This window comes from Manis javanica, chromosome 11, assembly GCF_040802235.1.
Source record: "Manis javanica isolate MJ-LG chromosome 11, MJ_LKY, whole genome shotgun sequence".
NCBI lineage: Eukaryota > Metazoa > Chordata > Mammalia > Pholidota > Manidae > Manis > Manis javanica.
Window position 1 is genome coordinate 75,690,639 of NC_133166.1, and position 26,260 is coordinate 75,716,898.

General features: G+C 36.8%; 1 protein-coding gene and 1 non-coding gene across 5 annotated transcripts in view; one reads left to right on the forward strand and one right to left on the reverse strand.

Moving 5' to 3' along the window:
• The window catches only part of AKT3 (AKT serine/threonine kinase 3), a 345,951-nt gene that overhangs the window by 221,916 nt on the left and 97,775 nt on the right, over positions 1 to 26,260 (reverse strand). The window lies entirely within an intron of this gene.
• Positions 4,675 to 4,781, forward strand: LOC118971597 (U6 spliceosomal RNA). The gene has a single exon (XR_005060104.1). It is a non-coding gene; the product is annotated as a U6 spliceosomal RNA (small nuclear RNA).

Here is a 26,260-nt window from a genome sequence, read left to right on the forward strand (position 1 = left end):
TATAGCAAATCTCAAAATCGAAAGCTACATTTTTGACAAGTTAACAATCTACCATGAATTCAAAAATCCAGCATGTATTTTACACCTATAGCAAATCTCAAAATCGAAAGCTACATTTTTGACAAGTTAACAATCTACCAAAACAATAAAGTTAAAGGAAAAATATTTTATATTGCTTCAGGTTTTAATTAAAATTAAATGAAACTTAAAATTCAGTTCTTCAGCTACATAGGCCACCTCCCAAGTGCTTGGCAGCCACCTGCAGTGCAGGGCAACTGTGTTGGGACAACTATAGCACATCACCCTCTGCCTCTTCTAACCAGACTCAAGATATTTAAAAATTCAACTGTTTGCATTAAAATGTGAGCTAAAAAGGAAAAGTAAATATTATTACATTGCTTTAAAATATTTCTTAAAATACCATTTCTTAAAATACCTAAAGCTTAGGGTCCTCCGACCCCCTTCTCAGGGGTCTGACACAACCCAACTTTTACAGAGGCCCTGCAATTTCAACCTCTTCCTTTCCAGCCTCATTTCTCCATGTTCCCCTTTACACTGCACTCCAGTCACACGAGGCTTTTAGAGGGAGCACACAGAGCTCTCTCTCTCCCTTTGGCCTGTGTGGTTACCCTGAGCCCCCTTATACCTTCCCCACTGCTGTGGCCCGGCCATCAACTTTAGAGATCACTTCTCCAATCCCTGCCTGTTCAAGCCTCTGTGGGGAAGGCACCGTGTCCATGTCATTCACTCTTGTTTCTCTAGTACTTACCAAAATACCTGACACTTATTATGCACTCAATAAGTATGAACCAATCAGCAGAATAATAGAGCCGTATTACATGCCTCATGTCAACACATATGGCAGTTAAGTTCTCCTGTGAGTGCATTAACGTGGCTTTACTACCACTAGCCAAGAATAGACTGACCAGTAAGAAACTATACCAAAATTAACCCTGACACACCCGAAGACTCTCGGAGTTGGAATATTCACCATGAGTAACACTTCGTGCCTAACAGATTCTGGTGTGTCCACTGGAAAGGTGGTACACCTGAAGATCAGGGGAAAACCTTCCACACTGCTGCTAATGGCATTCATTAGTTACTGTTAAGTCCAGGCTTCTTTCTCTCCCTTTACTCACTCTTTTAATTCTGGTGAGAAAGAGTAACTTATCTGGTAGATAAATTTGGGGGGGGGAAACCTTCATACTCAGAATTAAGCTCTGCTGTTTTTCTTTTTTTAGAGCTAGTGGCTCAGAAAATTCAAATTTGCCTTTGTTCCTATATGCAAGAGATCAGCAAACTACACAAAGTCTGCAGCCCATTTTTCTAATTAAAGTTTTCTTGGACCACAGCCACACCCGCACGTACTCTCTATGGCTCCTTTCCTGCACTACAGGCACAGAGTTGAGTAGCAGAATTGTAACAGAAACCTTATGGCCTACAGTTGTATTTACTAACTGGCCCTTTACAAAAAAAACCTAGGCTCTACAGCACTGTCTTTCTTGTTCTACCAGAAATGCACTTGGGAAAGTCTGCCTAATTCTGCAATTCAATCAGCAAGTCATTTGGCGCTCATACAAAGACCTCCAATTTTATCAGGAGTGTGTTTTGGCCTCCACCTTTATTTTTCATTTAATAGCTAATATTGTAGAGAGGACCAGGAAGGAAAGAGTGATTGCTTACTGTGTCCTTGGAAACCTCAACCCTTCATCCATATGAATTTTCCAGATGTATTTATAAACTTCTAGGGTATGAAATTTGAGGGGAAGGGTCTTAGTGAAGTACTTTTTCAAAGAATTACCTAGAAATCAGTTTTCTCTCCATCTGGGAAATTTGTATCATTAATCTTAACCTCATTACACTCATAATTGTACATTACTTATACTGTCAGTAAAAGAAGACTAGCACTCTAAACTCCAGCCTCATTCTTCAAAGTCTTACAGTGTTAAGTTTTCATGTTATGCCCTATGTTTTATGAAAGCATGTACTTGTGCTTTCTATAAAAGTTTTTAGTCTCTGGACATTACTGATTTTTGTTTCCTTGTGCTTCTCTCTCAAAAACATATTAATATTACACAAAAAGTGGCACTTGATTACCTATTTCCAGTAATACTAGTAAGGAACTATTCTGAAGCATTTGTCTTTTTTTCTCATGTTGATGTTGTTAAAACTAAAACCTTTTAGCCAGTGACAATTCTATCACGATACTTGTAAAAATTTACATGTAAGAATATTGACCTTCACTAAAAACAAGTTGAAGAGAGGAAATTAAGGTTTTACTTTTACAAGTTTATAGAACACAGTCCAATAATAATCTTACATAAAATATTTAAACAGGTCAATGAGAATGTTGCATATTGTTATCACACTTTTTATTTATTTCAATTTTTTAATGAATCTTGTCCTATTTAAGATCATTTCCCTGGTGCTAGATATCTCACATTTCCAAAGTTTTCCACTAAAGTTGCTTAAGAAATTTAATACAAGAAGATTAGCGGACATATGATAGCATATAAAATACTTCCTACCTCAGGATTATTTTTGGTTGCTGGAAATTCTTTCTAGAACAAAGCCAGTAATAAGAAATAAGTAAATTAGAGCTTTTCAAAGAAATCACTTTTGTGCAAAAAAAAAAAAAAAACCTTAAATGATAGATAAGGGCCTTTATTTTTCTAAAAAATGTATTTTTCATCTCAAGTTATAAATTCTTTTTATTCACAATATTTAGCAAATCCTTGTGGACTACAATACTTTCTTCAATATATTCTGTGACATATGCCTTCTGTGAAAGTTGCTACCTTATTAAGTTGAAAATTAAAACACAAAACAAAACTTAGAAAGTTAAACAATGGAACTCTACGTAAATGATAAATATGGCTCTTGAATAATCCCCATCCTCACACATTTGTTTTTCTGTTTTCTTCTTATTTAATAGTACAGTAAAACAAGCTTTCTGATTTTTTTTTCCTATCATAAACCTACTTTTTGTAAACATATCCTCTGCACTCTACTAAATAAAAACAGCACTCTGCTCACAAGAATCATGGACATGAAAATATTTCAGAGGTTTCAGGGTATCTTTTCTTTTTCAAATGTGTAGACTAATATGAAGCGGTATTATGTTATTAGCGCTGACTGCCACAGCACACAGCACTGGCAGGCTTAATACCTAAACTTGGAGTACAGGGCCTCCAAGGTCACCATGGCAAGAGCAAATATCAAGGAAGGAGGAACACTGCAACAGCCCAGAAGTGACACATAATATTTTCATTCACAGTCCACTGGCCAGAAACTACTCCTTTGGATCCAACAGAACTGCAGAGGAAGCTGGAAAATAAAAGTTACTCTCTATCTCAGAAAAATAGCTCTAAAATACTGCTCAAGTTAATTGCATACTCAAAGTGTTAAAAGGTAAGGTTGTAACTGACCATTAAAACTAAAACCAGTTAAAGAGATCAACTTTAAATTACATTCTCTACAATGTCTAGCATTTTTTTTCCCAGTGGCAAAAATTGTATGCTATCTTTTTAAACTAACTTCATTTTGAAAGGTTTTTTTGTTCAAAATTGCTATCAATAGGCTAAGAATACTTAAAGACAAGTATCTGAAATTAACTTTGTGGTCTGAAATACAAAGAGTAGATTCAATAAGTTAGAAAATACTTTCAAAGAATTTCACAATTTATCCAGTACAGAGAAAAGCAAGTGATTATGCCAAATGTTTTAGATAACATCTAATTTGTAATGTCTCTTCTTCACGTATGTTTTCTCTTAAATGTAATGTCATAGAATTATTTTAGTACTCCAAATAAACAGCAAACATATTTTTTAAAAGTGTTCAACAGCAGTAGCCATCAGGAACATCCAAATTAAAATCACAATGCTATATCACTGCACACCCACCAGAATGACTAAAATAAGAAAGATAATCTTAAGTGTTGATGAAGATGCAGAACCAGTGGAACTCTCATAAACTGCTGATGGGAATGTAAAGAACCAATGTTTCAGGGAAGTATCTAACAGTATCTACAAAAGTTGAATGTATGCATATCCTGTGATCCAGCGGTCCCACTTCTAGGTGTATAACCCAAAGAAATCGGTATGCGGCACATCAAAAGACAAAGCCAAAAAGTAAAAACAATGCAGGTATCCTACAGAACAAATAGTCATACAATGGGAACATTACAGGACAACAGCATGAATGAAACAGTTACACGCAGTACCATGGATGATTCTCACAAATACAATGTTAGAAGAGAGAACCCAGACAATTCTATATTCAAAAGCGTGTAAAACTAATCTAAGGCGTAAAAGTCCTTCCATTAGCTTGGCGGAGGATAGTGACTGGAGAGTAACTAAGTGGTAATGTTTTGTTTTTTTCTGTGGGTGTTAGTTGCATGGTATGCTCACTTTGTGAAAATTCATATGGGGTATTCTGATTTTTTTACTTTTCTGTAGGTATCTCATATTTTAAGAAAAAACTTTATCTTAAAAAATAACTACTGGTAACAAAAATAATCTCTTCGTTTGTTACATATTTATAACATTATCTAAAAAGCTTCAATATTCCTTACTATGTTCAATGGTAATTCTTGAAATGACTATTCTCATCACTATGTGGAAATCTCATTTGTGATAACTATACTTTTACTTATTCATTAAAAATGTTTTTTCAGTGCTCGCTTCGGCAGCACATATACTAAAATTGGAACGATACAGAGAAGATTAGCATGGCCCCTGCGTAAGGATGACACGCAAATTCGTGAAGCGTTCCATATTTTTCGTGCCTCATATCAAATTTACTGAGTATCATAATTCCTCCAGGTGGTAAAGATACCTCGAGACAAGTGCTGGGCATAGAAGCCACAGGGCATAAATCTGCAAAGAAGTAAAAAGCTAACCTTTTCAAACAATATGGCTTCTCTCTCACTTACCAACTTTACATTTCCCTGTATGGCCCCGGAAGATGACTGGTTAGCCAGAGACGGGTAAAATTCCTCAAGGGAGGAACAACCTAAGACAGGCACAGTCGCAGGGGGGCCATCAGGTGAGAATTTGGGGATCAACAGAGGTGAGGCTCAGAACCTCACCCCCCCTGCTTTGAGAGAAATCTTCTGCATCCGTGGATGTTTTGCTGCCCTTGTCTAGCCTGGATTAATACTTAGTCCATAGGCACACACCTGATCATCTGATCATCTACATTTGCCCTCTTACAGCACTAAACTATGTTTTCTACCTTTATCTTGCATCTACCTACCACTTCAGCATTTTATTAGAAATAAAAATAATAATAATAATAAAGGGAGAAATGTGGGATCAACATATAAATCAAGTACAAAAATCAAACGAATATTCATATTTGACCTGATTGTTTATAGGTCATAATGCGTGATCAAAACCGAAAGTTTCTGTGATGAATGCCCTTGTAGTGTTCACCATGTAAGAATTTATTCACTATGTAAGAATTCGTTCACCATGTAAGAACTTGTTCGTTATGCTTCAGAAGATTGGAGACTGACGAGAATTAGACTTGAGATGGATTAATGATTGTACATTGAGCATTGACCCCCCTATACTGAATTTTATTGTTGTTAACAACCATTTGATCAATAAATATGAGAGAAGCCCTCAAAAAAAAAATGTTCTTTCATTAATTTCTCAAAAAGATGTTTCTTTTGCAAGTAGCAGAGGTTTAAAAATTTTTTGTAATGATTATGTGGAAGATCTCAGTACTAATATAGATGTATGGGGCATAACTATATAAGAAACTGAAATACAGCACCAAAAACATTCATTTTAAAATACACCATGCTAAAACACTTAGGGATTTTAGAGATAATTTAGGTCAATCCTTCTTATTTTACAAAAAAAAAAAAACAGGTAAAATGATTGTCCAAGGTCATGAAAATAGACAGATGATATTAGTACTCAGCTCTCCAGATGAGAGTCTATTATTCTTAACTCTGGTCTATCCTCCTGCTTATTTAGTCACTGGTACTAGGAATGGAGGTTTTAGTATGCAAAGGGATTTCCTTTAAGATGTCTCTGAAGTTGAATTTAGTGATTTAAGACATAATAATTATACAAAGTGAGTACCTGTACTAACAGTAGCATTCATCATGAAACAACTTTCAAAACATAATACATTATATCTACTGTGGTGATCATTTCACAATATATACAAATATCAATTGATGTGTACACCTGAAGTAATATAATGGTTATATGTCAATTGTATCAACTTTAAAAAAATCAGTGCATTGGGTAGACCTCTAAAAAATTAATTTAGCAAAATCTGCATTGACTCAATAATACAACCTTATTGCAACCAAAATGAAAAGACCTTTCAGATTCACTGGCTGATTTTTCATTTTGCTTTGTTCTGTTTCCAGTTAGCCCTAATTTAATAGTTATTTTACTAAATTCAAAATATAGGTAGTACTTTACATTGAAACATATTTCTCTGTATATTTTTTCAGTAGTATAACACCCATCTCTAACTGGGCCTATTAGTCACTTGTCTTTTTAGATCATCTCAGTTATATATTTTCATAGTATCTAAATCATACCCTATTTAATTATTCAATTAAAATGCATTCCATTTTTACATGTCAATGAGCTAATCATTAGTTATCTTGAGTAATACTTTTCTCTTTAAATATTCCAATATAAGCTGGTATTAGATAAAGCTAGTTAAAAATAAAGCAAGACAAAAAAAAAACTTTAGAGGCAATGTCTTGTTAACTAGTATGTCACTGAGTTAGTAAGTCACTAACTACCACTTTCTTGGGTTATTTATAGCCCCATTTTCTCAACAGAGAACAACATTTTAAGAGGTGAGGAAACTTCAAAGTTTGATAAATAGTCAGAACTTCAGAATGAACCTTTGTTCCCTGCTCTGTCTCAAACCTAACACTCTAAAGAGAATAGGAGTCCCATAACCTCTGGATATTTACTGCCACTGATAATTTCTTTAAAAATCTTTTAAGAAATTAATTTATTAAAGACAGTGAGGCATCAGAGAAGATAGAGACAGAGACAGAGAGAAGAGAAAAGATGGGTCTTTCCCTTGAAAATCTCCAGTAAACTTTATGAATGTGCATATGGAAAAGAATTAGAAAGAACAAATGATGAAGAAGGCATCAGAAATTTTCAGCCCTGTACTTTACATCTGGAGAATTCTTATTGTCTTAAAGAGCATGAGCATGGGGGTAGGGAGGGGGTACCAGGATAGGAAAGGAATAACTGCAAGCTGCCATGCTGAGCTTAAAAACAATCGTCAAAAGGAGCTTTGGGAGCTCACCAGCTGCAAAGTTTTGTATTAGGTTGTGATCCCAGTGGGAGGATGGGCACCCCTAAATAATGATGTCAAAAGAGTTTTTACATGCCCAGGAAGCTATTTCAAGCAAACAAAACTCTACATTTGTTCCTAACAGAGGTTAAGGCCTTTGGGGATTGGTGATAGAGTACAGATGCCATTATCTAGATAAACTTATTGTTCCTAGCATAACAAAGGAATATATTCCTAAAAAGGACTATACAATATTTTCAATGTTCAAACAAATGAATTGAACACTTCATGACCCAACAAAAATGTCAGAAGTTTCCTTTTGAAAATTACATGGCAAAGTGAATTTAAGAATAAAAACTTGCAGAAGAACTTCCAGTGGAATTTCGTTAATGGAGCACTTTTGCATCATATTCTAATGCTTTTTTTATCATAGAGGCAGTAATTTAGAATGACTGGTTCAACACAGTTTTGAGAAAGCAGAATCATGATGGCCCTACTGGGATGTTTTCATGGCCTCCTGTTTTTGCATTCTATCCAATACTCCCAGTAATGATGACATGTTCATGTGCACTTGTCCAAAAAAACAAAATGACATTTTTTTTCGTGACATGAAGACATTAAAGGAAGATATCTGCAACTAATATGACAAAATAATACCTAATATTGATCTCAAAAACAAGTGAAAAAGTACATTATTTTTCCACTCAGGGGAAAACCTTACATACATTTCTCAAAGCAAGTTACAGTGGCATCTTTTGCCAATTTTCAGTTACTCCAAACAATGTATTTGTTCATCCTTTGTAGCTTTTCAAGTCTGTGCCACAGTTTCTGTTCCTGGACACTTGATGCTAACAACTTTTCTAATTAATATTGATTTTTATAGAGATTACAAGGATGCTAGCAAACAGATGTCTTTCCAAATGTGTCAATATTATATTGGGAAGTACCACAGAAAACCACATTAATACATAAATTGACTTTGTCCATAAACACAAAATTCAAAGGGGATAAATTTAAGACAGTTTACTTAGGACATAGTGTAGGTTTTTTGTAAATATGGCAAGAAATTTTTTAAGACCATACTGAATCACAAGCTAACTAAAGTTCAGCAATGAAATGAGGTTTGTAAAAAGGACTGGGATATATGTGCTTAGCCATCACATGCAGTATGACATTATGTTTTTTCTACTATAATAACCTCCCCACTGTTTTCTATTGAGACCTCAATAGTTCCAGCACTCTCTCCTCAGTCAAATGAAGAAAAATTAATGTAAAGAAAAGCAGAACATACACAGATCTTATAAAATAACAAGTCTTAGAAAATATACTGGGTATTGTTTCCATGTATTTCTGAGGACAACAACATGGTTTGTCAGTTTGTCTGTTTTTTGCAGGTTTGTTTAATAATAACACTGAATAGCTGTCCAAAATTGTTCAGAGGTTTTAAGAGGACAAAGTTGGAAAACCTTACGGGTAAACAGGAAGTCCAACAAGCTTTCTAAACATGACTCCTTTATTTGAACATGGATGCAAAGAAAATGGCACTTGGTGATTCTACCTGGTTGAGACAGGAAATGCTAATGGAATTAAAAGGAGCTGGATAGATACTTTGTTTTTCCTTATAGCTGAAAACTACCCTAACAGCTCTAGTGTAGACATGTACAACCTTGGCCATTTAGAAATAAGCAGCTTCATTAATGCTTATAAAAATTCATTAGTCCCGCTAAAACCAAAACCAGTCTAGCAGACGAATAACTAAGACAGTATTAAGGAAAGAAAACAGCTTCACAAACTTTGATGTAGAATTTCAGAAAATTTTGAAGTTCACTGGATAAAGACTACTATTTAGTGTAATCAATACTGTAAAAGTAAATCAACAGTGCAAAGTGGTATTAATCACATGAACTTTTCAGGACTTGGTTTTGTTCTAAAGGCGGTATTCCCTCTACAAATAAGATGCCTGTATAATCAGTCTGCACAACTTCTTAAAGACTGCCCATGTATGTATGTTTGACTTTCAAAGCCCTGTAGCTTGAAGATGTCAAGACTAGCCTTGCCATATGAGTCAGAGTGACATCTAGTGGCAACTCTGTAGAACAGTATGCATTTGATATATCTCTTGCAACTATAGATGAATGGTACCAAGCACACAGTATGTACCCAAATACTCTAGCATTAATAAACGACTCTACCATTAATATTTAAAGCTAACATTACAATTTTTCCACTCCTAATGGACTTCCTCCTCCTTTTTCCTTTCCACTGCTTCTCCTTCATTCCCTCCCTGTTTTCTCAGTCTGTAAGTTCCCCTTCCATCCTCATACATCTCATTCTCTAAGGACTCTTTTTGTTGGTCTATATTTTTCTCATCTACTTTTTCTTCCTTTGTACCCATCTCAACCCTCTGTTTATTATACAATCCATTTTCTGTGTTAACTTTTCTGAGTATGACTACATTAAATCATGAAACTAAGCCAAATGAATCTACCATAATTCATGCAAACTTATGAAATGGTTTAATTCACCTCTAGTTGGCTTGATCATCTATCCATCAAGTCAAATCGACAGATCATGTACCAAAAGCAATCATGCCACATGTTCTCCACCATACCCAAATCCCACCTCTCTCATCTTATAATATAAACTTACTTCCTAGACAGCATGTAAACTACTGAATGTAAATAACCTCAACTTCTCAACTCTCAATTTGAAAGTCCCTTTATTTGGAATACTCTCTTTCCCTATTTCAATGGAGGAGATATATCCTCTTTTTCAAGAGCTAGCCCCCATTCTTGTGTCCCATTTTTATTGTTATCTATCTTTAAGATTTGGTTATGTCAATGATTATCTCTCTTAAATCTTCACAATTTCCCTATGCATTTTGACTCCTTCCCTACAATCTATAAACATGTTTACCCCATCCAAGTATCATCTTTCTTTGACCGGCTACAGTTGATTTTCTTTTTGTCAAAAACAACTCAAAAGAAAAATCTACAATGACTTTCTCCATTTCTTCAATATCTGTTCATCAACTCCTTGCAATTTGCTTTTTATCATCACTACTCTATTGAAATTGATCTCTAGGAGGTCACTAATGAGGCCATCAGTAGCCTCTTTTCAGGCCTCCTCCTAACATCCTTACACGGCACTATGATAGCTGCTCTCACTTGGATTCTATGGTTTTGCAATCTTTTCTTTTCCTGTCTCCTTCCTGACTCTTTTCCTGACTACTACTTCTCATGCTGCCTAAATGCAGAATGATCTCCTCTGTACTTCAAAATAAAGACATAAGTATTGTTTCTATGAAAAAAGTGGTTCAGTGAGTGGAAATTAATTTGCCTATGAACTTACTCCAAATTTACATTCTGCTAGCCTGCCCTCCATTCCTTCAAACCACTGCTTTAAACCTATTTCATTTAAACCTTCCCTGATTATTCCAATCATGATTCATTGTCTCCATTGAGCCAAATTTTATACTGTATTAAAATACATTTATGTCATCTTTAGACATGTCCTAAGGTCTTTTACACCATGTTTACTTGGAACTGCTATAAGCATTCCCCTCCCCATCCCTCCCCTTCCTCTCATCCTCCTCCCCTTTATAACTCCCATCACCCCCATTTTTTTTACAAGGGTAGCAATCTCAAGGTCTTTGTCCTCCAACTGTGATTATTTCTTTAAAAGGCTTTGAATCTAAACATATTACTACCCTTTACACACTAGCTTCTTAGTAAACATTTCTTGATTAAAATTGTCTAATATTTAAATAACTAGCCAATTCATTGAAAAACAATAAAATCATATTTTTAAAAAAAGAAAAAACTGACTTCCTTTTGTTTTAGCTGCTGGTACTCACACTATTAAGTTATAAATATAAGAAGTGACATAATGCATCAGAAAGAAGATTATTAATTCTGAGGTATCTGACCCAATTTTACTTTGAAAATGGCTTTATGCCACAACTCTTAATTTACATCAAACCAGATATACATTTTTAAAGTGTTTCTGAAAAAGACTACTAAAGGGAAGAAAGTTATCAGTACAGAATCTAATTTCTAGAAAATTATCAGTACAGAACCATGAAGAACACATTTTAAGCATCTATCCAACTTCACTAATGTGAAGACATTTGCCACAAAGCAAGTTTTACTGTGTACAAAGAATCACTCATAGACCAACTGTGATGGACTGTTTAAAATATATCCAAGGCAATGATAAGTAGACATTCTTGCCTAATGCTTAATTTGTATTTAAGTATCTAGAAAGCTTAAATGAGTAATATTCTTAAACTTAATGTACATAATATTTTCTCATCCCCCCCCTTTTTTTGGAGGGGGAGTGCTGTATTCATCTTTAAAATGGGACATTATTTGTTTTTGTTTTTTTGTTTTGTTGTTTATTTTCCCCCTTAATCTAGTGAAGAGGGAGTCAGGATAGTCTGCTATGTGGCCATGTTCTAAAGGGCCTTGGCAAATCTAGTCCACAGTTGAAGGAAAAGAAGTACTTTGATCTGGGAGGTACATCATGACTCCAATTCAGAATATTAAAATAAAGAAGGAAGAAACACTTACTCCTGAGCGAACTTTAGTCTACAGGAATAGGCCTGAGATATGCAAGGAAGAGCTGAAACAGGATCCAACCCACTGGAGAACAGACTAGGAAGGGTAGGGCCAGGAAAGCAGGATTTAGACAGGTATTCAAGGCATCAAGGGGTTTCAGAAGGTTGGCTGACAGTCAAGAACTTCAGCTCTGGGCCTACACCCACCTGAGACTACTTTGATTAGCCAATCTCCTATTCATATGGGTATCACCCAAGGAAATTTCTTCTGGCTCCAGGGAAAAGTAGGAGAACCTACCTACACAAGGCTGGCTGGTTAATCAGAGACAGCTGCTGAACCAGAGCCAATGCTATGTACATGATCTGAAACAGTGCTCATGGGGAAGCCTCTGTTTTATGATTTAATGTGACTGTAAATTTATTTACTTTTGATAAGAAAACAAAATCACTGGAAGAGAACAGTTTTAACTAAGATAAAAATCTACTTAACACTGGAAGTACAAAAATATGTGACACTTACACAGTTCAAGCATGTAAGCACCTAAAAGGTGCATCTATTAAAGTGACATGGCACAGCATTTCCAACAGCCCTGAAAAGCTTAATTAATTATAGTAACCACAAGCAGTGCATTCCAAACAGCTTTGATTCTGAAATGAACACTCTTTGTATTGGATGACACTAATTCTGCCTTTTTTGTGATGCTATGTTACAGAAATTATGTACTGCCCATGTTCACTACCTAAATATCACATAATAGGTTTGTTAAATTAATTTATCCTTAAAATAGATAGAATATTATTCTTTATTAAGGATTAATCTATTGCCAAATTTAATTTTCAAAAAAACCCACCTCATTTCAATTACATTCAAGTCTTAGATTTGGTGTTTTCAACTTATTTTATTTTCTCAAACTTTCCAGGTAGTTCCCTGCTTTATAAGTGGTCTGTACTCTAGTAAGTTTTGGGTACTCTCAATGCTTTGTTCCAGAAAATAATACTGTAAATAGTGGTTAAATTTGAGGATGTCATCACAAAAGTCTACTTAACTTAGTTAAATAGTACTAATCAGTACCAGCTAAGTCAGCCTTAAATCAAGGTCCTTGGAATAGAAGGGTGGGGAAAAGAAAATTAAAGTTTTTATCCCTCTTTACAGGAACAGAATTGGCCATAAACAAATATTGAAATTGGCAAGTGTACCTTGGGCATAATTCCCACATCCTTTCCCAATACATACTTTTCTCCCACATTGTCTTGCCAATGGGTTTCAGCCCCGGGCAAGTGCAGCATGGATTCAATGTGACCAAAGAAAATGACAGCAAAACGTTCTTGGGGTGAAACGGTTATACCCAACTTTATTTCCAGGTGGCAGGTCAGTCACTAGAATCCCGTTCATTCAGAGCGAGTCTGCATGCAGCAAGCTGGTCTCTGCCTCTGGCTCCTCTGTCTGCACAGCCGTTCCACACAGCCGTCCTCTGGGCCTCTGTCCTCTGCACTGCCACCACTCCAGCCTCTGCTCTGCTCTCCTGCAGCCTTGAATCCCTGCCACCATGTCGCACCCAGAACACTGGGCAGAGCTCTTTTTATAGAGTCAACAGCCATGTATTGCCCACAGGTGTGCAGTGAGCTAGTCAACCAGGGCCAGGTAAGAATCCTGGCCACAGGTACTCCCATTTTATCCACACACATCCTATTGTTATTTCTACAAATTTCAAGGTCTTCACATCTCTTCCATTGTGTCCTATCATCCTCATCTCCCTTAACTTCCCCAAATGCCCTGAATTTCAAAATTTATGATCTTCCCCCCACCAACATCTGATCTCAGGAGGCAACAAGAATGTAAGCTGACTCAAAGGAATAGGTGAAAAAACATGCCTAAATCTCTTAAAAGGCAGTTTTACAAAATGATACTAACTAAAGGGGAAAGAGCACCTTTACAGTGTAACTAGAAGTCACTATTTTAATCAGGTGATCAGTTAACATCACTAGCAATGGGGAAAAGTAAAGTTGAACACCACCTCAGAGGATATAACAAGAACACAGTCAAAATGTACAACCTGAGTCTAATAGTGAAGAAACATCAAGACAACCCCAAATTGAGCAGCATTCTACAAAACAACTAGGACATGATGTTCAAAAGCATCAAGATCTAAAGGTGAAGACTGTGGAGCCACTCCAGACTAAAGGAGACTAACAGACCTTACCTTACTAACAAATGCAGTGCAAGATCCTGGATTACAATCTTCCAATAAAAAACATTCTTGGAAGAAATAGCAAAATCTGAACAGGGCCTGCCAATTGTAGTGACTGATGGATCTATATTAATTTCTTGATTGAGTAGTTTATTCTTGCCATATAGAAGAACATCCTTGTTTGTAAGAAATGTACCAAAGTATTCAGGGACAATGAGGCATCTTACATTCAAGTGGATCAGGGAAAAATTTTTGTCAGTTTGAAATTAGTTCAAAAATAAATAAAAATATATAAAATGTGAAGACTTTTACACTTTCATTCTCTATTTGCATTTGAAAAAGACTTATCTAACAATTAGAGCTCTAAATAGGTTCTAGCAATACATTTCATCCGTTCATTACTCATTCAACAAATACTGAATGTCCTACTCAATGGTAGGCCCTAGGAACAGAGTAGGAAAAAGTGGATAAAGTTACAGCTTTCACAGAGTTTATACTTTGATGGAGGAGAAATAAGTAAGAGTGTGTATCAGATATTGACAAGTGCTAAGGAGAAAAACACAAAACAAGGAGGGAGGAAATATAGACTGTGGGAGAAGACTGATATTTTAGATAATGTAACCTAGGATGCCATCATGGAGAAAGTGACTTTTAAGAAAAAATTGAAAAGATGTGAGGAAGCTAGATGCAGTAACTAGAGGAGGAAACTTTCTTCACATAGAGAACAGCAAGGATTTGAGATGGGAACATGCTTCACACGTCCCCAGAACACAAAATGCTGGAATGGTTAGAGCATAACAAACGAGGGAACAAGGAGGAAACAGGGTCAGCCAGGTAATGAGGAGCCACAGACCATCTAGAGCCTTGCAGATCCGACAGAGGACACTGAGTGAGACGGCAAGCTACAGGAAGTTTCTGGGCGGAGATGCCACATCATCTGACCTAAGGTTTAATAGGATCACTGGGGCTCCTGCTGGAAAAGAGAGTAAAAGGGGACAAGAACAGTTTTGGTCAGAGGGTAACATTAATCAAATTTAACTTCTCTACAATAGCCAGTCCAAAATTATAAAATATAATAAAACTTTATGTGAAAGCTAAAATAAGTCATGCTTTATACTTTCCAAAATAATACGAAACCTGAAGTTTAACTTTATTAAAAAACAAGAAAAATAACAAAGAAATTCAGGATCTTGTACCAACTCCCAGTCTTCTTAAAATCAGCGTATTTATTTCTGATATTACAAAAGTAAGCTGAAGGCCATTTCTTAGTGTAACTCTAAGAAATGTACTTAATATATGTACGTTAAATAAGCTTCATTCAGGCATGAGTTACAGTGACTTTGACCATGAGTTCTAATGTTAATAAATCAAAAATATATATAAATAATGTGTCTTTAAACAAAAAACACATAAAACAAGGTCATGTATCAATCAGGTAATAAAAATGTTTCAACCAGAAGTTTGCAGGAACCCAACCCTGTATTATTTCCCCTAGATACAATAACTTAGTATTTGGATTCTCTGTAATACTTTATAACACAGAGCTACCATGAATAATGAGAATTGACAGTATTTACAATGAGCACATCATGATCTACAAAACCAGAAGCAAAAACAACCAACTACACAGACCTACAGGGGATTCAGATAATGAAAGTACCACAGAGGGAAAATAAAACAACTAAGCTTATTATGTTCAAGGAGATAAAAGTCAAACTTGAAATTTTCAGCAGTGAAATATAAAATTATACAACTTGACACAGCTAATCTGAAAGACATAAAAATAAATTCCAGAGCTGAAAAGTACAAAAAAAAAAAGAAGAACTCAATGGGCAAGTTTAATATCACAATAGATACCACTGAGGATTAATAGTGGGAACTGGGAAACTGTCAGAAGAAACTATCTAGAATGAAGAACAATAAGAAAAAAGGTAGAAAACACGGGAAGAGATAAGATACATACAGCACACACAGAGAAAATTTTACAACTTTTTAACTGGTATCCTACAACAGAGAGAGAATGGGTCGGAGGAAGTCCTTAAGAGTGAATGGCTAATAATTTTTCTGAAAGACATTAATCTATACATTCAAGATAGCTATGAGTACTGAGTCAGGATAAAAAAGAAACCTACATCTAGACACAAAGAGAAAAATCTTACTACTATCCAGAGAAGAAAGAGTTTATTTTCCAATTCTAACAGTTATACACTAACAGCTAACATTTCAACACTAATAGTGGAAACTCAAAAAAACAGAGGAATGATATCTTCGGTGAGAAAAAGAAAGTAAATCCCAAACTAGAACTTTCTTCTCAGTAAAATTATCTTTCAAGAATATAGTCAAAATAGATTTTCACACAACTAAAATGGAAAGGACATAGATGAATGAATAAATCAATGAGGTATACACATGCAACAGGGTATTATTTAGCCTTAAAAAGTAAATTCTGACATATGCAATGACATGGATGAACCTTGAGGACATTTGCTGAATGAAAAAAGCCAGGCACAAAGGACAAATATTGTATGAACCCCACTTGTATGATGTCCCTAGAGTATTCAAATTCATAGAGATAAAAAGTAGAATGGTGGTTGCAAACGGATGGGGGGCAGATTAAGAGTTGCTCTTTAATGGGTAGAGTTTCACTTTCACAAGATGAAAGGTATTCTGGAGATGGATGGTGGTGATGGTTGCACAACAATGTGAATGCACTTAATGTCACTGAATGATTCACTTAATGTCACTGAACAGCACACTTAAGAATTACTAAAATGATAACTTCTATGCTATATATATTTTACTATGATGAAAAAACTGAAAAAATAAAAAAAATGCCAAAAGATGAAAAAAATCCCTACCAGCCAATTACACACAAGGAGTACCTTTAAGGTGGAAAACAAACAATCCCAGATAAGAGATCATAGATACAAGAAGAAATGAAAGAAAGATAAATGTGAAAAAAATGTTCAACCTCAGTAGCAATCATGGAATTACAAATAAAAATAATCATAAGACATTGCTATAGACACACAGCACACTGGAAAAAATTAGAAGTATAATGCCAAAGGCTGGAGACAATACAGAGCAAATACTGTCAACAAACATGAACAATGGCAGAAGAGTTCGTCATGACCTAGTGAAGCTGAGGCTATGCATACCCTAGGCCTCACTAATTCTACTTCTGAATATAAATCCTAAGAGAAATCTGTGCATATTTTCAACAGGAGACATGTAAAAGAATATTCAGAGGAACTGTTTGTAATAATAAGAAATGAAACAACTCAAATATCCATCTACAGCAGAATGGATAAATAAATAGTACACACCTTTAAGATCGGAAACAAGAAAGGATGCCCACTCTCTCCACTTTCATTCAACATAGTTCTAGAGGTACTCGCCACAGCAATCAAACAATTCTAAGAAATAAAAGGCATACAGATTGGTAAAGAAGTTAAACTGTCACTGTTGCAGATGACATGATATTGTACATAAAAACCCTAAAGAATCCACTCCAAAACTACTATATCTAATATATGAATTCAGCAAAGCTGCAGGATACAAAATTAATACACAGAAATCTGTGGCATTCCTATACACTAACAATGAAGTACAAGAGAGAGAAATCAGGAAAACAATTCCATTCATAATTGCATCAAAAAAAATAAAATCCCTAGGAATAAACCTAACCAAGGAAGTGAAAGACCAATACTCTGAAAACTACAAGAAACTCACAAGAGAAATTAAAGAAGATACCAATAAATGGAAACACATCCCGTGATCAAGGATAGGAAGAATTAATATTGTCAAAATGGCCATCCTGCCAAAAGCAATCTACACATTCAATGCAATCCCTATCAAAATACCAACAGCATTCTTCAATGAACTAGAGCAAATAGTTCTAAACTAGAGCAAATAGTTCTAAAATTCACATGGAACCACAAAAGACCCCAAGTAGCCAAAGCAATCCAGAGAAGGAAGAATAAAGCTGGGGGATTATGCTGCGTGACTTCAAGCTCTACTACAAAGCCGCAATAATCAAGACAATTTGGTACTGGCACAAGAACAGACCAATAGACCAATGGAACAGACTAGAGAACCCTGATATAAACCCAACTATATATGGTCAATTAATATATGATAAAGGAGCCATGGACATACAATGGGAAAATGACAGCAGCCTCTTCAACAACTGGTATTGGCAAAACTGGACAGCTACATGCAAGAGAATGAAACTGGGCTACTGTCTAACCACATACACAAAAGTAAACTCGAAATGGATCAAAAACCTGAACATAAGTCATGAAACCATAAAACTCTTAGAAGACAACATAGGTAAAAATCTCCTGAATAAAAACATTAGCAAATTTTTCCTGAACGCATTGTCCTTGTGCAAGGGAAACAAAAGCAAAAATGAACACATGGGACTACATCAAACTAAAAAGCTTCTGTACAGCAAAGGACACCATCAATAGAACAAAAAGGTATCCTACAGTATGGGAGAATATATTTGTAAATGACATATCTGACAAGGGGTTAACATCCAAAATATATAAATAACTCAGATGCCTCAACACCCAAAAGGAAAACACCCTGATTAAAAAATGGGTGGAGGTTATGAACAGACAATTCTCTAAAGAAGAAACTCAGATGGCCAACAGGCACATGAAAAGATGCTCCACATCACTGATTATCAGGGAAATGCACAATGAGATATCACCTCACACCAGTTAGGATGGCCAGCATTGAACAGACTAAGAACAACAAAGACTGGCAAGGATGTGGAGAAAGGGGAACCCTCCTACACTGCTGGTGGGAATATAAGTTAGTTCAACCATTGTGAAAAGCAACATGGAGGTTCCTCAAAAAACTAAAAAGAGAAATAACATTTGATCCTGGACTTCCACTCCTAGGAATTTACCCAGAGAATACAAGTTCACAGATTCAAAAAGACATACGCACCACTATATTGATTGAAGCACTATTTACAATAGCCAAGATATGGAAGCAACCTAAGTGTCCATCAGTAGATGAATGGATAAAGAAGTTGTGGTCCATACACACAATAGAATACTATCCAGCCACAAGAAAAAAACAAATCCTAACATTTGCAATAACATGGATGGAGCTGGAGGATATTATGCTCAGTGAAATAAGCCAGGAAGAAAAAGACAGGTACCAAATGATTTCCCTCATTTGTGGAGTATAACAACAAAGCAAAACTGAAGGAACAAAACAGCAGCAGACGCACAGACTCCAACAAGGTACTAGTGATTACCAAAGGGGAGGGGTTGGGGAAGGTGGATGGGGAGGGAGGGTGAAGGGGATTGAGGGGTATTATGATTGGCACACATGGTGTGGTGGGGACCATGGGGAAGACAGTGTAGCACAAAGAAGGCAAACAGTGACTCTGTGGCATCTTACTACACTGATGGACAGTGACTGCAATGGGGTTTGGGGGGGACTCGATAATATGGGTGAATGTAGTAACCACATTGTTTTTTCATGTGAAATCTGCATAAGATTGTATATCAGTAATACCTTAATAAAAAAATACAGCAGAGAGCAAAACAGGCAGGGTCCTCATGGTCTTGGAGGTTATATCTATTAGAGGAGACTGGCTGTCAGTTAATAAATAAGTTTGTGTTATTGATAACAATAAAACAGGGTAGGAGGGTAAAAAATAAAAATAAATAAAAAATAAATTGTAGCACAGTCACACAGTGGAATACTATACAGCAAAGAAAATCAATGGACAAAATATGGATGGCTCTTACAATATAATATATAAGAAAAAGTTAAGATACAAAGAATGCAAGAAGTACTATTCCAAGGTATATTAACTTGAAGCATACAAAACATTAGCTGAGGGAGACATATACAGATACTAAAGCTGTAATAAAACTAGGTAAGTTAACACAATGAAAAGTCAGGAGAACAAATACTTGTAGGTTTACCTCCAGATGTAAAACAAGGAGTGATCAAGAAAGGATTTGTGGATGGCTCCAAGGGTGATGTTCTACCTCTTCCTTTGCATGGTGACCAAATGGAAGTTCACTTTATAATCTTTCATCCTGGTGTAAATCTATGTTAGAGGCACACTGCTAACCTGAATGTATTGCACTTTTAAACATATTATATTTTCTTAAAGAAGAAAGAGACTATTAAGAGATGGTGGGTGAGGAATAAAGCCAGACTGACAGCCATAAGTAGCAATAACAATACTGATTTAATTTTATGTGTATCTTCAGAACATCAGTCTCTCTTTTACAATCACTCAGACCACGCCATACTTCTGTGATGTTAAGGAATATACTTCTATGGATAAAATATTATTTCTTTCGATAATGAAAAGTAAGCATAGACTGCATCCTCTATATGAAGGAAAGCACCTGGCTTTTATTCCACAGGACCCTCTGCATTCATGATGGTACTCCCAAACTGTCCTATAGGCGCGTGATGTGGTTCCACACTTTAGGTGGCCCATCCAGTCAGCTGAGAAAATCCGTGGCTTCTGCCTAGGAATAAGCATCCCCGATATGAAGAGGCCAGGGTTATGCTTACTCCTGCCCAACCACCTGCACAAATCAAACTAGCCCAGCAACCAGGCATAGGAGGACTTGACTTTGCTCACTGATACGGTCACCAGCACAGTAGGTGCACCTCACCAAATTGGACTCCTCCCCTTGCCGAGGTCCCCGACAAACATTTCTTCACTGAATGGATAAATGAATGGATGAAGAACATCTGGCTGAAGCCAGACCCACTCCCATTCTGGTAAGCTTTTTTACTTCAGTAAGCCCTTCCATGTTAAGCCCTTGCTCCAGTACTTACTGAATCCCAAATTTTCAGCCTAAAGCTTAGGAGTTGAAAGAACATCTTCCCTGGCTCCTGAAAACCCAGTCGGGCAAGGAACAAAAGTTTACAAAAATTTCCCAAATCTCTGGGATCATCCTACAGTCAGCTGAAGCATCAGCGAAAAGCCTAGCCCTGCTACATAGATGCCTGGACACAAATACAACAAGAAGCATCCCCATGACTACAACCACAGCTCTAAAGATCTTTCTCTACTTTATCTCTCTCTCTCTTTCTCTCTCTCTCTCTCTCTCTACCTACCTACCTATTTAATTATTTTTATTAAGGTACCATTGATACACAATCTCATGCTCAGGCTTCACATGAGCAACATTGTGGTTAATACATTCCCCCTATTATCAAGTCCCCACCAAATACATTACAGTCACTGTCCATCAGCATAGTAAGATGCTGTAGAGTCACTATTTGTCTTTGTGTTTTAATTCCTTCCCTGTGACCCCCTACATTGTGTGTGCTAATTGTAATGCCCCTAAATCCCCTTCTCCCTCACTCCCCACCAACCCTCCCCAGTCCCTTTCCGTTTGGTAACCATTAGCCCATTCTTGGGATCCCGCTGCTGTTTTGTTCCTTCAGTTTTTGTTTTGGTCTTATACTCCACAGATGAGGGAAATCTTTTCATACTTCTGTCTCCACCTGGTTTATTTCACTGGGCATAATACCCTCTAGTTCCATCCATGTTGTTGCAAATGGTAGGATATGTTTTCTTCTTATGGCTGAATAATATTCCATTGTGTATATGTACCATATCTTCTTTATCCATTCACCTACAGATGGACACTTTGGTTGATTCCTATCTTGGCTATTGTAAATAGTGCTGTGATAAAGTTAGGGGAGCGTATGTCTTTCTGAATCTGTGATCCTCTTTCTTTGGGTAAATTCCTAGGAGTGGAATTCCTGGATCAAATGGTATTTCTATTTTGAGTTTTTTGAGGAACCTCTATACTGTTTTCCACAATGGTTCAACTAATATTTCCACCAGCAGTGTAGGAGGGTTCCCCTTTCTCCAAATCCTCACCAGCATTTGTTGTTATTTGTCTTTCAGATGTTGGCTATCCCAACTGGTATGAGGTGATATCTCATTGTGGTTTTAATTTGCATTTCTCTAATGATTAGCAATGTGTAACATCTTTCCATGTGCCTGTTGGCCATCTGAATTTTTTCTTTGGAAAAGTGTCTGTTCATATCTTCTGCCCATTTTTAAATCAGATTATTTGCTTTTTGGTTGTTGAGGCATGAAAGCTCTTTATATATTTTGGATGTTAACCCCTTATCAGACAGGATATTTATGAATATATTCTCCCATACTGTAGGATGCCTTTTTGTTCTATTGATGATGTCCTTTGCTGTACAGCAGCTTTTTAGTTTGATATAGCCCCACTTGTTCATTTTTGCTTTTGTTTCCCTTGCTCGATGAGGTATGTTCATAAAAAGATGCTCATATTTATATTCAAGAGATTTTTGCCTATGTTTTCTTCCAGAAGTTTTATGGTTTCATGACTTAGATTGAGGTCTTTGATCCATTGCGAGTTTACTTTTGTGTATGGAGTTGGACAGTAATCCAGTTTCACTCTCTTGAAGGTAACTGTCCAGTTTTGCCAACAACAGTTGTTGAAGTGGCTGTCTTTTCCCCATTGTACGTCTATGGCTCCTTTATCATATATTAATTGGCTATATATGTGTGGGTTTATATCTGGGCTCTGTATTCTGTTCCATTGATATATGAGTCTGTTCTTGTGCCAGTACCAAATTGTCTTGATTACTGTGGCTTTGTAGTAGAGCCTGAAGTTGGGGAGCGTAATCCCCACAGCTTTATTCTTCCTTCTCTGGATTGTTTTGGCTATTCAGGGTCTTTTCTGTTTCCATATGAATTTTAAAACTATTTCCTCCAGTTCTTTGAAGAATGCTGTTGGTATTTTGATAGGGATTGTACTGAATCTGTACACTGCTTTAAGAAGGATGGCCATTTTGATAATATTAATTATTCCTACCAAGAGCATGGGATGAATTTCCATTTATTAGTGCCCTTTTTAATTTCTCTCATGTCTTGTAGTTTTCAGGGTATAGATATTTCACTTCCTTGGTTAAGTTTATACCTAGATATTTTATTCTTTTTGATGCAATTGTGAATGGAATTGTTTCCTGATTTCTCTTTCTGCGCGTTCATCATCAGTGTATAGGAATGCAACAGATTTATTTGTATTAATTTTGTATCCCGCAGCTTTGCTGAATTCAGATATTAGTTCTAGTAGTTCTGGAGTGGATTCTTCAGTGTTTTTTATGTACAATTTCAATCTTTTTGAATTTGCTGAAGCTATTTTTGTGGCCTAGCATGTGATCTATTCTGGAAAATGTTCCATGTGCACTTGAGAAGAAAGTGTATCTTGTTGCTTTTGGGTGGAGTGTTCTATACATGTGTTAGGTCCATCTGTTCTAATGTGTTGTTGAGTGCCTCTGCCTCCTTACTTATTTTCTGTCTGATTGATCTGTTCTTTGGAGTAAATGCTGTGCTAAGGTCTCCTAAAGTGAATGCATTGCATTATATTTCCCCCTTTAATTGTGTTAGTGTTTATTGTACATATTCGGGTGCTCCTATGTCGGGTGTATAGATATTTATAATGGTTATATCTTTTTGTTGGACTGACCTCTTTATCATAAAAGAATGTCCATCTTTGTCTCATCAGTTTCATTGTTTTGAAGTCTTTTTATCTGATACAGGTACTGCAACACCTGCTTTTTCCTCCCTATTGTTTGCATAAAATATCTTTTTCCATCCCTTCACTTTTAGTCTGTATATGTCTTTGGGTTTGAAGGAAGTCTCTTGTAGGGCAGCATATAGATGGATCTTGCTTTTTTATGCATTCTGTAACTCTATGTTTTTTGATTGCTGCATTTAGTCCATTTACATTTAGGGTGATTATCAATACATACGTACTTATTACCATTGCAGGCTTTGGATTTGTGGTTACCAAAGGTTCAAGGGAGCTTCTTTACTATCTAGCAATCTACCTTACCTCACTTATTACGCTATTATAAGCACAATCTGAAGATTCTTTCCCCTGCCCCCTTCTTTTTCTTCTTCCTCCTCTCTTTATATGTTAGGTGTTATATTCTGTACTCTTTGTGTATCCCTTAACTGACTTTGTGGGTAGCTGGTTTAATTTTTCATTTGGTTAGTATTTAATTGGTGTACTTCCTCTGCTGTGGTTTTATTTTCCCTGGTGACAGCTGTTTAGCCTTAGGCGCACTTCCATCTAGAGCAGTCCCTCCAAAATACACTGTTGAGATGGTTTGTGGGAGGTAAATTCTCTCAACTTTTGCATATCTGACAATTGTTTAATCCTTCCTTCAAATTTAAAGGGTAATCTTGCTGGGTAGAGAAAGTATTTTTGGTTCAAGGCCCTTCTGTTTCACTGCATTGAATATATCATGCCACTCCTTTCTGGACTGTAAGATTTCCGATCAGAAGTGTGATCATAGCCTGATGGGTTTTTCTTTGTAGGTGATCTTTTTTCTCTCTCTGGCTTTTTAATACTCTGGCTTTATCACTGATCTTTGTCATTTTAATTATTATATGTTTTGGTGTTGTCCTCCTTGGGTCCCTTGTGTTGGGAGATCTGTGGGCTTCCATGTCCTGAGAGACTATTTCCTTCCCCAGATCAGGGAAGTTTCCAGCAATTATTTCTCCAAAGACACTTTCTATCCCTTTTACTCTCTCTTCTTCTGGTACCCATACAATGTGAATATTGTTCCATTTTGATTGGTTACACAGTTCTCTTAATATTCTTTCACTCCTAGAGATCCTTTTTTCTATCTGCCTCAGCTTCTTTGTATTCCTGTTCTCTAATTTCTATTCCATTTACTATCTCCTCTACCTCATCTAATCTGCTTTTAAATCCCTGCATTTTTTGTTCCATTTCAGTTACTGTATTTTTTAAGGTGTCTATGTCCCTCCTGAATTCATCCCTTGGCTCTTGAATATTATTCCGTAACTCCGTTAGCATGCTTATTTTATGACTTCTACTTTGAATTCTTTTTCAGGAAGATTGGTGATTTCAGTTTCACCAAGCCCTCTTTCTGGTGTTTGAGGGATTTTGGATTGAACAAGGTTCTTCTGCCTTTTCATAGTCCTGGAGCAATGGGAGTGGTCACAGGTGAGTGGCGCAGGTGTCTGCCACAAGGACTAGGCCCTTTCATGCTTCCCAGTCGCAGTGCCTGTCTCTGCTGTCTGGGCTGGTTAGTCGCATGCAGGGAGCAGCCTCTGGGTTAATCCCCTAAGGTGTCATGAGTGGGGCGGCCATCAGGGTGGCCTAGGGCAATGGCAGGGGTTATAAGTGAGCAGCGCAGGTGTCTGCCGCAAGGACAAAGCCTTCTTATGCTTCCCAGTCTCTGTGTCTATCTCTGTTGTCAGGGCCAGTTAGCCACGCACAGGGAGAAGCCTCTGCATTAAGCTGTGTAGTTGCTGTAGGCGAGTCTGCCCTCCAGCTGATCTGCAGCAATGGCAAGGACAGCGGGTTTGTGTGCAGGTACTGGCAGGGAGGAAGGAGCAGCAGGCTGCTGATCACAGTGAGGTACCTCAGGGCTGCATTGCCAACCAGGGGGATGGAGCACCTGAAGCTCCTCAAAGTTCCCAACCTGCTGGGCTGAGTATGCAGGATGATTTTGTCCACCTTTTACTTCTCCTAAACCCTTGCTCCTTAGCAGCCCTCTGACTGTTGAGAAGTCTTTCAAAGCACCTGCCTCTTTTGTCCCAGTGTAGCCGTTTGTGGGAACCTGTTGGCAGTCTTAGTCTCTGACTTTGGTTTTCAGTCCCTCATCTCCAGAGCACCATGCAATGTGGGTCTGTGCTCCCAGAGTAGATTTCTAGGGCTTGGCATTTAGCAGTCCTGTGCTTCCACTCCCTTCCTGCTCTCATTCTCTTCCTCCCAGCAGTGAGCTGGGGTGGGAGGAGTGGTTGGGTCCCACTGCGTTGCAGCTTTGTACTTTAATCCTTTTCTGTGAGATATTCACTTCTCCCAGATGTAGACTGGCTGGTGTACTGTTACTTCTGGTAACCCTTACAGGAATAGTGGTTTCTGCTGTACTTTCAAAATAAATGTGGTTTTGGGAGGAAATTTCCACCTGTCACACTTCTTACGCCGCCATCTTTTTTCCTCTCTCTAATCATTTGAATACATAAGTATCACACTAATGCAAAGCACAGAGCACTATGCCTGATATATAGTAAGAACTTAACATTAGCTAAGAATAGATACCAGTTAACTTAAAGACAATGTTTTCAAGGAAAATAATATGAATGTATTTTAAGGAATATAATAAAGATGCATTTAAGAAATAAAATAAAAATTACTAA